Source organism: Hevea brasiliensis, chromosome 8 (genome assembly GCF_030052815.1).
Source record: "Hevea brasiliensis isolate MT/VB/25A 57/8 chromosome 8, ASM3005281v1, whole genome shotgun sequence".
In the NCBI taxonomy this organism is placed as follows: Eukaryota; Viridiplantae; Streptophyta; class Magnoliopsida; order Malpighiales; family Euphorbiaceae; genus Hevea; species Hevea brasiliensis.
Window position 1 is genome coordinate 92,528,942 of NC_079500.1, and position 12,302 is coordinate 92,541,243.

The 12,302-nt window shown below is 34.6% G+C and overlaps 1 long non-coding RNA gene across 1 annotated transcript; it reads left to right on the top strand.

Moving 5' to 3' along the window:
- Nucleotides 1-2,107: 2,107 nt before the first annotated feature.
- LOC131182540 (uncharacterized) lies at nt 2,108-3,781 on the top strand. The gene is made up of 3 exons (XR_009150814.1): nt 2,108-2,146; nt 2,868-2,924; nt 3,500-3,781. It is a non-coding gene; the product is annotated as an uncharacterized LOC131182540 (long non-coding RNA).
- The last annotated feature ends 8,521 nt before the right edge of the window (nt 3,782-12,302 follow it).

Genomic DNA, 12,302 nt, shown 5'->3' on the forward strand with positions numbered 1-12,302 from the left:
AGGTGAGTAGGGACAGCCTTCCTCCTTCTCCCAGCCGCCGCAGTGACATCGGTTAAGTCTGTGAGTAAAATATTAATTTTAATTCTAATTTTGATATTATTATATGTTCATGCATGCCCATACATCACTTATAAATATGTATCTATGTAGTTAAACACTAGGCACGTTTTATATTGCATTCATAATTGATGAAGTGCCATGGATGTTGTTTGTGATAATTTGGAGCAGTGTGTGTGCGTTGGCGTGCGTGTGGTATGGTATTGGATATGGACAGGACGGGTAGACACGGCTGAGAGACACTCACTGGGACCCGGTCCTTTATGGATAAGTCGGGGTAGACACGGCTTGAGAGATACTCGCTGGGACCCCGCACTTGGTTTATTAAGCGAAAATCCTGCTTAAGAGACACTTGCTGGCAGAGGTTGGTTTAAGAGAGCTGTATAGGGGATCAGCTCCCATATATGTACTGTTTGAATAGTGTTGCGTGTGTGAGTGCTCCAAATTGCCTTTTTACTGTTATGATGTGATTTGTATGAAAATTATGATAATGTTGCATTCCATTCCTTAGGATGCATTAGTTTTAAATAACTATAGAAATTGTGGTTAAAATTAGTATTTTACTCTCTGAGTCGAACGCTCACTCCTGTTCATCTATTTTTCCATGCTACAGGAGGATTATTTATCGTGGCTAACCTACTCTTTTTCTTCACAGGTTAATTAATAGTATTTAATGTATTTTATACAATTGAGTTAAATTTTAGACTCCGCATGTGTTAGAAGTACTTATTTTTATTTTGGGCCTGTATTATAAAAGTTATGTTGGACCTGAAAAATTATTAACTGTATGCATGATGGTATTGAATGAGAGAGCTGAGCTCCCATTTGAGTTATGGCATTTTGATTGTATGGAGGGTGAGCTGACCTCCCCAATTTATTAAATATTATGTTTACAGGTCGGACGAGTCAAAAACTCCCCGTCGAATGGTCCATTTTATGGCCGGACTCTGTCCAGTTGAATTCTTGAAATTGGGCCCAAATGAGCCTTAGAATTGGGTTAAGGAATAATTAGGCTTACTATGGGAATCAGGAGCTTTAGGCTGCCCCAGGTCCTAGTGCCGGTTCGGCCCATAGGTTGGGTCGTGACATATTTAGTCTCTAAATTTTACACTATATTACACTTTAATCCCAATAATTTTAATACATATAAAAATTTATTTCTTCTATCAATGAATGAAATTGTTATAAATATTAAAACTACAGAAATTAAATTGTTTTATATATTAAAATTAAAGAGACTTAATAATTCATTTCTCAAAGTCTAGGGACTAAAGTGTAACCTATTATAAAACTCAATGACTAAATAATTAAATTTTTAAAGGATTAAAGTATAATACAGAGCAAAACTTAGGGATCGAGTTATAAATTTTCAAAAAAAAAAAACCATACGTTTAAAATATGCATAGTTCAATGATTGAAACATTTTTTTAAGAAAATAAAATTTTTTTTAATATAAAAAATATCGAATTTGTAACATCCAAAAAAAAAAAAGTTCAAAAACAGGAGGAGGAACCCCCCCCTCCTCATTTTCTCTTCTCTCCTCTCCTCCCCTCTCTTCTTTTTCTTTCTTGCTCCGGTGACCGACCGGCGACTTCCCAAGAGGCTCCCCACCCGGCCGGCGACCCTCCGGCGACGGCCAGAACCACTAGAAATGGCGGCAAGAGAGGGAGAAGAGAGAGAAAACGTGCGCAAAGTGGGCAGCGGCTTTCAGGCGCTATTCCAGCTTCATCCGATGTCCGATCGAGGCGATTCAGGTGGCGTTGGAAAGCTTGTTCCGAGAGCTTTCTTTTGATACCAATTTTATAGCAAATGGAGGTCGGATGAGTGAGATATGGAGGAGAGAAGTTTCGGGTTTTTCAAGCTTTTTCGTCAGATCTACGACGATCCAACCGTTGGATCGACGATCCGAGACCACCTATGGACTGAGGAAGAGAAGAGGAACATTGTGGTATGATCAGATCCGGCAAATGTCGCCGGCGACCAACGGCCGGCCACTGTGCGCGGTGGCTCCGGTGGGCTATGGAGATGATTCAACTTCCAGAAGCTTCCTCACAATTTTTGGAATTTTTGAGACACAGATAAACTTCAGGTAAGACAATTTTTATTATTTCTCTGTCTGTGGAGCATAAATACAGTGTTTCTTAAACAGGAAAAATTAGAGAAAAATTCTAAGAAATATATATGATGAAAGTAAAATTATTTGGAGATATTCTATGGTGTTTGTTGAATTTTGAGTGATTGTAGAATATTTTTGAAAAATATAGATGGATTTTAGTTAGATTTTTAGCATATGGGCATATAAGACTATTTGAAATTAAGATAATTAAATTTTATATAATTTGTTAAAGCTTGAGGATGGAGGTTTAAATATGTGAATATTTAATTGGGTTGAATTAAGAATATGTTAGATGTTTGAAACTTATGGAATCGAGTAAAATTCTTGAATAAAATATTCATGGGTGATTAGCAAATTTCAATTCATTTTGCAATAGCCTTATAATATTATTAAGGACCGTGGGGCAAAATTTTAAAATTTTTAGAGCTTGTTTGAGTGGATTTTTGAAAAATGTAATTTTTAAAATTTTGAGTATTGTCTGATTTGGAGGGCCCAGGAGGGGCCATGTGATATTGATGAGATGTGATTGTGGAAACTGAGAATTTAGAAGTGTTATTTGAGCCCTTTTGCAGGTTGGGTAGGTCCCAGGTATAGGGGAAACTCTGCCGGATTTCCGGCATGAATTAGGCTGTCTATTGCCTCTTTAGAGTTTTATCTTAACTTAGTACTAATAAATTTATAATTTAATTATTAGGTGATCGAGGTCAGCTATTTTTCTGCATCCAGCAGCCACAATAGTCATCGGTATACTGTGAGTAAAATATTAATTTTAATTGTAATTTTACTATTATTATATGTTCAAGCATGCCCATGCATCACTTATATGTATATATTTATGTAGTTAAACTCTAGACACGTTTTATGGTGCATTCACAACTATTAAAGTGCCATGTATGTTGTTGTGGTAATTTGGAGCAGTGTGCGTGCGTTGGCATGCGTGTGATGTGGTGTGGACTATGGATAGGACGGGTAGACACGGCTTGAGATCTTCACTGGGACCTGGTCCTTCGGGGTAGTCACGGCTTGAGTTCTTCGCTGGGACCCCGATTTGGTATATTAAGCGAAAGTCCGACTTGAGTTCTTCACTGGCATAGGTTGGATTTAAGAGAACTGTATAGGGAATCAGCTCCCATATATATTGTGATTGATATTATTGGGTGTGTGAGTGCTCCAAATTACCTTTTTGATGTTATGATATGAAATTATTGCTGATATTGCATTTCACTCCACATGGTGCATTAGTTTTAGATAGTTATAGAGATTATGGTTAAAATTGATATTTTACTCTCTGAGTCGAATGCTCACTCCTGTTCAATATTTTTCCAGGCCACAGGAGGAGTTATTTTATAGAGCAACCTGTTTTCTTCCTCGCAGGTTTAACGTCGATTATTTAATTGTTTTACTATCTTTTCTAAATTTAAAAATCTAGAACTCCGCATGTGTTAGTAATAGTGTGGACCTTGTTAGAAATTGTGTTAATTTAAATTTTTGAAATTAATAAATGAAGATTTGTATGGTATTTAAACAGTTTGTAAATGAGGTAACAGGGTTGAGCTGGGCTCCCCTGATTTTAGTTTCTGAAAATTTCTAGGTTAAATTGGCTCAAAATATAATTATAATAGTTTAATTTAAATTATTTTATATGCATATTGGGCCTAAATTGTGGGCCTGGTTATGGATTTGAGGAATAGTTAGGCTTACTACTGGCCTCGGAGGCTTTAAGCTGGTCCAGGTCCTAGTGCCGGTTTGGCCCATAGGTTGGGTCATGACAAAGTTGGTATCAGAGCTTAGGCTCTAGATTCATGGGAAAGAATATACTTGGGAGTGTAAAAGGAGTCTTGTTAGGATGTTACATGCGGAGTATAGGATTCTGTTTACTTTTTCTGTAATTCTTTGTTTCTAGATTCCGCGTTATACCTCGGAAAATATAAAAGTGCCTCAATTAGTGTCTTGATTTTCGTGGAGTACACAGAAATGTGAAATAGAGTTAGTAGACATGTGAGGCCTATCATGAGGATACATACTCTAAGAAATGTTATATTTTTATCAGTATGGGTTTAAATGGTGTGCCCATTTCGTGTAAGGCACGAGTACATAAAAGTGAGTCTTAAAAGTACAGTTGCCCTAGATAAGGATGAGGATACCACTGCTGGCAGTCATCAGTAGATGACCCATTCAGAATAAGTTTGTGATAATAGAAGATTCAGGAGAGATAAGAAATTAGGAGACCTAGTCTGTCAGGACGTATCGTAGTAACTATACAATGTTCTCGATGTCCGCCTGTAAGTCGTGAGATTACAAGCATCGACATGAGATTATTGTGTAGAGCTGCGTGCATCCCCGTGGTGCTCCATAATGAGGGTGTTTGTGGATGGCTTCTATTTTGGTATAGTTATGCCAGAACAGAGTTTTATATCTGCAGAGAAGTTGGGAACTCCTGGTTAGGGGTCTAGAGTTAGAATATTGAAAGGTCACAGTTGGGTGATAACTAGAGTCAGTGACTCAGTTACCCTAACATGAGCTAGAGTTGCATTAAGAGTTGCCATCAGACCAGAGGTTTCGGACTAGTTGCAAAGTAAAGTTGACACTTATAGAGTGAGATCATCTAGTCTTCAGTATGGAATTTTGGATCGTTTTTGTAGTACGACAGACGTTTTGCTTAGAGTTTAGTGAGAATAGTATACCTTGTGTGTATCAGTAAGTAATAAAGTACAACCCTACTACCTAGAGAAGGTCGAAATTATGAATTGATGATTTACAGAACTATGATATGATAAAAGAGACATTAATTTGACATGGTTTTGGGCAAGGTGGTAAATGTAGTACCTTTGTTGCAGCAAGTTAGGGTATAGTCCTATCTTTTCAAAAGGGATCGAAAGTTATTACTAATAATGGTGACCAATAAAATAGTGCCTCAGATGGGACTGTAGGGTGTGGTAGAGAGTAGTTGGCTCGGGTATCCTGCAGAGGATACAAGTTTCATTATAGGAATCATATATAATCAGATCACGATGGATGTAAATTCTTTGAATTGGATGACGGGTTTGGGTGCCCGAAATCTTAAGTTTTGGCTAATTGAGTAAACATGGAAAATAATAATAATAATAATAATAATAATAATAATAATAAATAAATAAATAAAATTACTACAGAATCAGTTCTCGAGGTAGTAAGGGTATTATGTAAGCTAAAGGATAAGAATAGAAATCATACGATAAAGGTATGACTGCAATTTCCTGAGTTCCTTTCTAACTTCATATTGTTCAAAACAATAGTATAATCTAATTATAATAGTGTTAAGAGTAATAAATTAGCGAAGATAAATTATAGAAGGCCAATGGATAGAGAAAGTGCAGAATAAAGGCTTGGACAATTGGTGCCAGATGCAATATAATCTAAATGCCAGTAGAAGTACTAGCTAGAGTGGTCAAAGGACCAAATCTGAATAGCACAGATATGTGATAACGTGGTAGAGACTCTGAAAGATATAGTTAGTAGGTACAGCTGTCATGTTAGGAAGAAGAATGGAACCAGGGATAGAATAGTTAAGTTCTATTTTGGGTAAGACAAAGGAAATAAATGAAAGGACAACCTGAAGGGCGCATAGTAAAAGGAACAAAGTTAAGATATAGGGTAGGCTAAGTGTTATTCTTAGCAAGGTAAATGACAAGGATGGAGAACCCGAAATGGGACCATATTAGTGAGAATAGTGATGGAGGTATGGAATCTAGGAATGTGATACTCATAGCATGATGTAGTTGAGATTGTGACAGGGGCTAAAATATAGAGTTTGGCGTTACATGATTGGATCATACTTTATTTATTCCCTATTTCTAAAGTGAAGTGGATAGTAATGGGGCAAGATTCTTTTAACTTGTTAACAGTATCAAGAAGATTAGGCGAGGAATACAATAATAATGAGCAAAAAGTAGAAGGTGTGCGATGATATTGCGGACTATCTAATTAGACAGAGAAAAAGAAGTTAGTAAGTAGTAAGTTGAATAAAAGTTAATCTAAGGGATCGAATAGGTATGATGAGTGGAAAGAATTATAGATAATGGCACATAGGCTTTAGGTTAGACTTTTGAGATAGTGAGAAGGTAGTTAGAGGTTCGTTATGAATGTCAGGCAAACGTCTTTAGTGTGATCAATAGAATCACTTTGCAGTGAAGCAATAACGACAGAACAACAGTAGCGGTAGAACGAAAAGTGACAAGTCTGGGTGGTTATAAATCACTAGAAAGTTCAAGCATCAAATTAATGACCATAGATAAGGGTGGAATTAGTGTTGGAAGAATCTATTAGTAAGAGAAATCTTTCAGGAATCAACAAAAGTTAAGGGCACAATATAAACGATGATAGATATGAATCATAAGTCGAGTATAAGTAAAGTTAATAAATTATAAAATATTATATCAGGAAGGACAATGGTACAGTAAAGGGTTCATGCAGATGATGCATTATGGGTAGAGTACAATTGTGCTAGGAGATGATGAAATTTGGAGAGAAAGACCAAGAAACATAGGTTAAACGTTGTTATATGGACAATCGGGCGTAATTAAATATAAGAGGATATTTTTCTTTCTTTTCAAGTTTAGCTTGTGCTTTTGGTTCTAGAGGGTTATATAAGGAACAGAGACTGAATCAAGGAGACCTAGTTATTTGAGAGTTTGGTAGGCACCAATTCATACACAATTTCCTGATATGAGAATGACAGTAAGTGCATACCTAGTGTTAAGTATGAAAGGACGATCAGAGTAATAACAGGAGTCAAATTGAGTTAGCTACTAAGGCTTGTGACTATTTTAAATTATGAGCTGGAGGAAGTGCTAATTGCTAATGAGTTACAGTGAATAGAATTGTTGCTAATGGGAAAAATGGAGACTGAAGTTTGGAAAGCTATGGGCAGTATATGTGATTATAATAAGGAGAATGAACATATGAAGTATTTTGTTTAGAATTAAGGCATGGCACACATTTCCCACAGCCGTGTTAGTTCAGATGGAACTTATAGTTTCTGGGGCTCATATCCATCCAGGATAAGCAATTTCCTACTAAGGCGGGTAGGGAATGATAATGTTCTGATAGTTAAGTTGGAAAAAGGGGATACAAGAAAAATTTTCTATGGTTAACTACAAGTGTTACATAAGGTGAAGAATGTGCTGGTAGAAGTAAATCGTAAGGTTAGAATTCTCGGAGTAATAGAACTAATAATCAAGATAAGACTCAGAAATAAGATGAAAGTTAAAGTCGATGATGGGATGGACATCCTTGAAGGAAAAAGGTGTAAGGGTGAAAATATGATTAAGATTAAGGAATAAGTGCAGCAGGTCGAAAAGATATCAATAGCAGAAATAGGAAAAGGAAGTGGATAAGATCCAAAGGATAGGAAGAAAGCTCGATAGAGCTAGTTATAATGATGAGGATAAGGAGGAATAGGTATGCTAGGAACACACTAAGAGATGTTTAAAATAAGTTATTATGAGATGATAGATTAAAGGAGTAGTAGAGCCTCGATCTGAGTGCTAATGTGTCAAAAGTAGGCCACATACTAAGAAGCTAAAGGAAGAAGTCTAGATATTTCCATTCCAGAGGAGTGAGAATTGATAAAGTCGCATGGATTGAGTTTTCAGGGAATATAAATACTTTTGTTACCTAGAAGAAGAGACCCAGTTTACTTTCTAATGTTGATAAATGATACACTTGGCCCTTGGAGGAGACTCTACCTGACTAGTTACATAAGATAGATAGAGGTTGGTCTAAGTACCTTAGTAATGACACAAAAGAGATTAAAAATTTGAAGTATCATGGGAGTGAGAAGATTTATAGGTATTGACCACTGAGGTCATAAGAAGAGTGAAGATCTCGAACAAGATGCCTGGTTTAGGTGCTACAGGAAAGCTACTCATAGGATACCATGGAATAAGGAACATAAGTTATGTCATTGGGGAAACAGAGATTATTAAAACAAAGGAATGATGACTGAAGTCAGCAAGAGACATGTTAGGGCGCAATAAAAGTGAGGTAAGCACCAAATTTGATTGAAGTTATGAGACATTAAGTCAAGAACAGTGAAGTATGGCGAATACTTGAAATGTCAAAAAAATAGTCAATGAATAGTTACAAGATAAAAGCCCTCTAGAAAGAGATGATGACAAATAGGACACTATAGTAGAATCAGAGAGCAGTAGAATGTCATATATAATATACGAAGAGTTTGAAGAATAAATGTTTTACCAATCTCTGCATAGTTGGAGGAGTAATGATTGCACTTATTCTAATAATCTTCTTTTCCTTATTTCTTTGTTTATTCGAAAATTCGAGGATGAATTTTTCTTAAGAGGGGAAGAATGTAATATCCAGAAAAAAAAAAAAAGTTCAAAAACGGGAGGAGGAACCCCCCCCCCCCCCCATTTTCTCTTCTCTCCTCTCCTCCCCTCTCTTCTTCTTCTTTCTTTCTCCGGTGACTGGCCGGTGACTTCCCAAGCGGCTCCCCACCCGGCCGGCTACCCTCCGGCAACGGCTAAAACCACCAGAAATGGTGGCAAGAGAGGGAGAAGAGAGAGAAAACGCACGCATAGTGGGCAGCGACTTTCCGGTGCTATTCCGGCTTCATTCGACGTCCGATCGAGGCGATTCAGGTGGCGTTGGAAAGCTTGTTCCGAGAGCTTTCTTTTGATACCAATTTTGCAGCAAATGGAGGTCGAATGAGTGAGATATGGAGGAGAGAAGTTTCGAGTTTTTCAAATTTTTCGTCAGATCTACGACGATCCGACCGTTGGATTGACGATCCGAGACCACCTATGGACTAAGGAAGAGGAGCGGAACATGGTGGTATGATCAGATCCGGTAAATGTCGCTGGCGACCGACGGCCGGCCACCGTGCACGGTGGTTCCGGCAGTGGCTCCGATGGGCTATGGAGATGATTCAACTTTCAGAGGCTTCCTCATAAATTTTTGGAATTTTTGAGACACAGATAAACTTCGGGTAAGACAATTTTTATTATTTCTCTATCTGTGGAGCATAAATACAGTGTTTCTTAAACAGGAAAAATTGAAGAAAAATTCTAAGAAATATATATGATGAAAGTAAAATTATTTGGAGATATTCTATGGTGTTTGTTGAATTTTTTAGTGATTGTAGAATATTTTTGAAAAATATAGATGGATTTTAGTTAGATTTTTAGCATATGAGCATATAAGATTATTTGAAATTAAGATAATTAAATTTTATATAATTGGTTGAAGCTTGAGGATGGAGGTTTAAATATGTGAATATTTAATTAGGTTGAATTAAGAATATGTTAGATGTTAGAAACTTATTGAATCGAGTAAAATTCTTGAATAAAATATTCATGGGTGATTAGAAAATTTCAATTCATTTTGCAATAGCCTTATAATATTATTAAGGATCGCGAGGTAAAATTTTAGAATTTTTAGAGCTTGTTTGAGTGGATTTTTGAAAAATGTAATTTTTAAGATTTTGAGTATTGTCTGATTTAGAGGGCCCAGGAGGGGCCATGTGATATTGATGAGACGTGATTGTGGAAATTGAGAATTTAGAAGTGTTATTTGAGCCTTTTTGCAGGTTGAGTAGGTCCCAGGTATAGGGGAAACTCTGCTGGATTTCCGACATGAATTAGGCTGTCTATTGCCTCTTTAGAGTTTTATCTTAACTTAGTACTAATAAATTTATAATTTAATTATTAGGTGATCAAGGTCAGCTATTTTTCTGCATCCAGCAGTCACAATAGTCATCGGTGTACTGTGAGTAAAATATTAATTTTAATTGTAATTTCACTATTATTATATGTTCAAGCATGCCCATGCATCACTTATATGTATATATTTATGTAGTTAAACTCTAGGCACGTTTTATGGTGCATTCACAACTGTTAAAGTGCCATGTATGTTGTTGTGGTAATTTGGAGCAGTGTGCGTGCGTTGGCGTGCGTGTGATGTGGTGTGGACTATAGATAGGACGGGTAGACACGGCTTGAGATCTTCGCTAGGACACGGTCCTTCGGGGTAGTTACGGCTTGAGTTTTTCGTTGGGACCCCGATTTGGTATGTTAAGCGAAAGTCCGGCTTGAGTTCTTCACTGGCACATGTTGGATTTAAGAGAGCTGTATTGGGGATCAGCTCCCATATATATTATGATTGATATTATTGGGTGTGTGAGTGCTCCAAATTACCTTTTTGATGTTATAATGTGAAATTATTGCTGATGTTGCATTTCACTCCACAGGGTGCATTAGTTTTAGATAGTTATAGAGATTATGGTTAAAATTGATATTTTACTCTCTGAGTCGAACGCTCACTCCTGTTCAATATTTTTCCAGACTACAAGAGGAGTTATTTTACAGAGCAACCTGTTTTTTTTCTCGCAGGTTTAACGTCGATTATTTAATTGTTTTACTATCTTTTCTAAATTTAAAAATCTAGAACTCCACATGTGTTAGTAATAGTGTGGACCGTGTTAGAAATTGTGTTAATTTAAATTTTTGAAATTAATAAATGAAAATTTGTATGGTATTTAAACAGTTTGTAAATGAGGTAACAGGGTTGAGCTGGGCTCCCCTGATTTTAGTTTCTGAAAATTTCTGGGTTAAGTTGGCTCAAAATATAATTATAATAGTTTAATTTAAATTATTTTATATTCATATTGGGCCTAAATTGTGGGCCTGGTTATGGATTTAAGAAATAGTTAGGCTTACTACGGGCCTCGGGGGCTTTAAGCTGGCCTAGGTCCTAGTGCCGGTCCGGCCCATAGGTTGGGTCGTGACAGAATTAGCCATGATACTACAATACACAATGGAATTAATTTTTCATTATATTGTAATTTTCATTGTAATAGTAAAAATAAAAGTTCTTACGATCATATTAAAAAAATGGGAGAATTAAGTTCAAGAACTCATTATTTTTATAAATTAATGATACAGTCATTCCTTAAAATTATCATTCTACTAAAATAAAATTGAGAGTTGGGAATTCTTATTCATTGTGATTAATTAGTTTTATAATAAGGTATTAATTATGATCATACACACATTAAAAAACTATTAAAAAATTATAAAAAAAAGAGTACTTTCTAATTTTTGTGCTTGAGGTAATGAGGTTAGCTCTTAATTATAAAAGTAAATATAAATTTTTTTTATAAATTTATGATGTATGCTTAATTAGTTTTTATGATTATTAATGAGCTTATATTTTTATAAATTACATTATTTTAATTCTCATTACAATTTGAAATTTTTATTGTTTTAGTTGTTAATTAATAAACCCTTTAATTTGTCAATGTGTTAACACTTTTTTTTCCTTAATTTAATGAAAGTTTAATAGTAGAATAAAATGATAATTGTGAAAAAAATTTAAATGTGGATTTTTTTTTATTTTTTATATTTTAAAGATAAAAGAAAAATTAATCAAACTTTTTAATGACACCTCACACTTTTTACTGATGGCAATATGATGATGAATTAATATTTTGAGGACATTTTAGTAAATATATACACAAAGATATAGTGATTTAAACTTTAAAACTAGAAAATATCAAATATTTTCATTAATTAATAATTATATTTATATATTTTAATTTTAATTAATTTATCTCTTAATTTATTATATTATAAATTATTTTATAAATATTATTATTTTTTTATAATTTAAAAATAGACTACACGTTTATATCTGAAAATGTACTTTCTGAAAAATATATTTATTAAAAAGTATTGTACTTTGAACCAAATAAAGCCCATGCCCTTTGTGATACTCACACTATTCACATCACATATTACCCTTTGCCCCTCTATCCTATTTTTCTATACCGTACAATAACAATTCGCGGCAGCTTGTCGCAGATTAACGCAATATATATTTTATATTTTTTTTTTGTTACATAATTAGTTATATTTATTATAAAATCAATAATTTAATTATTTTTATCATATAATATAAATTTTATCTTTATTTATTATAAAATAATAATTAAAATTAAAAGTTTATGTTGTTTTTATAAATGTCTAATACAATATATTTATGTCTAATATAATAAATTTATGCCTTATATAATAAATTTATATAATTTTATTTGTTTGGTATGTCAATAAGATTTATAGAAATGAAGTAC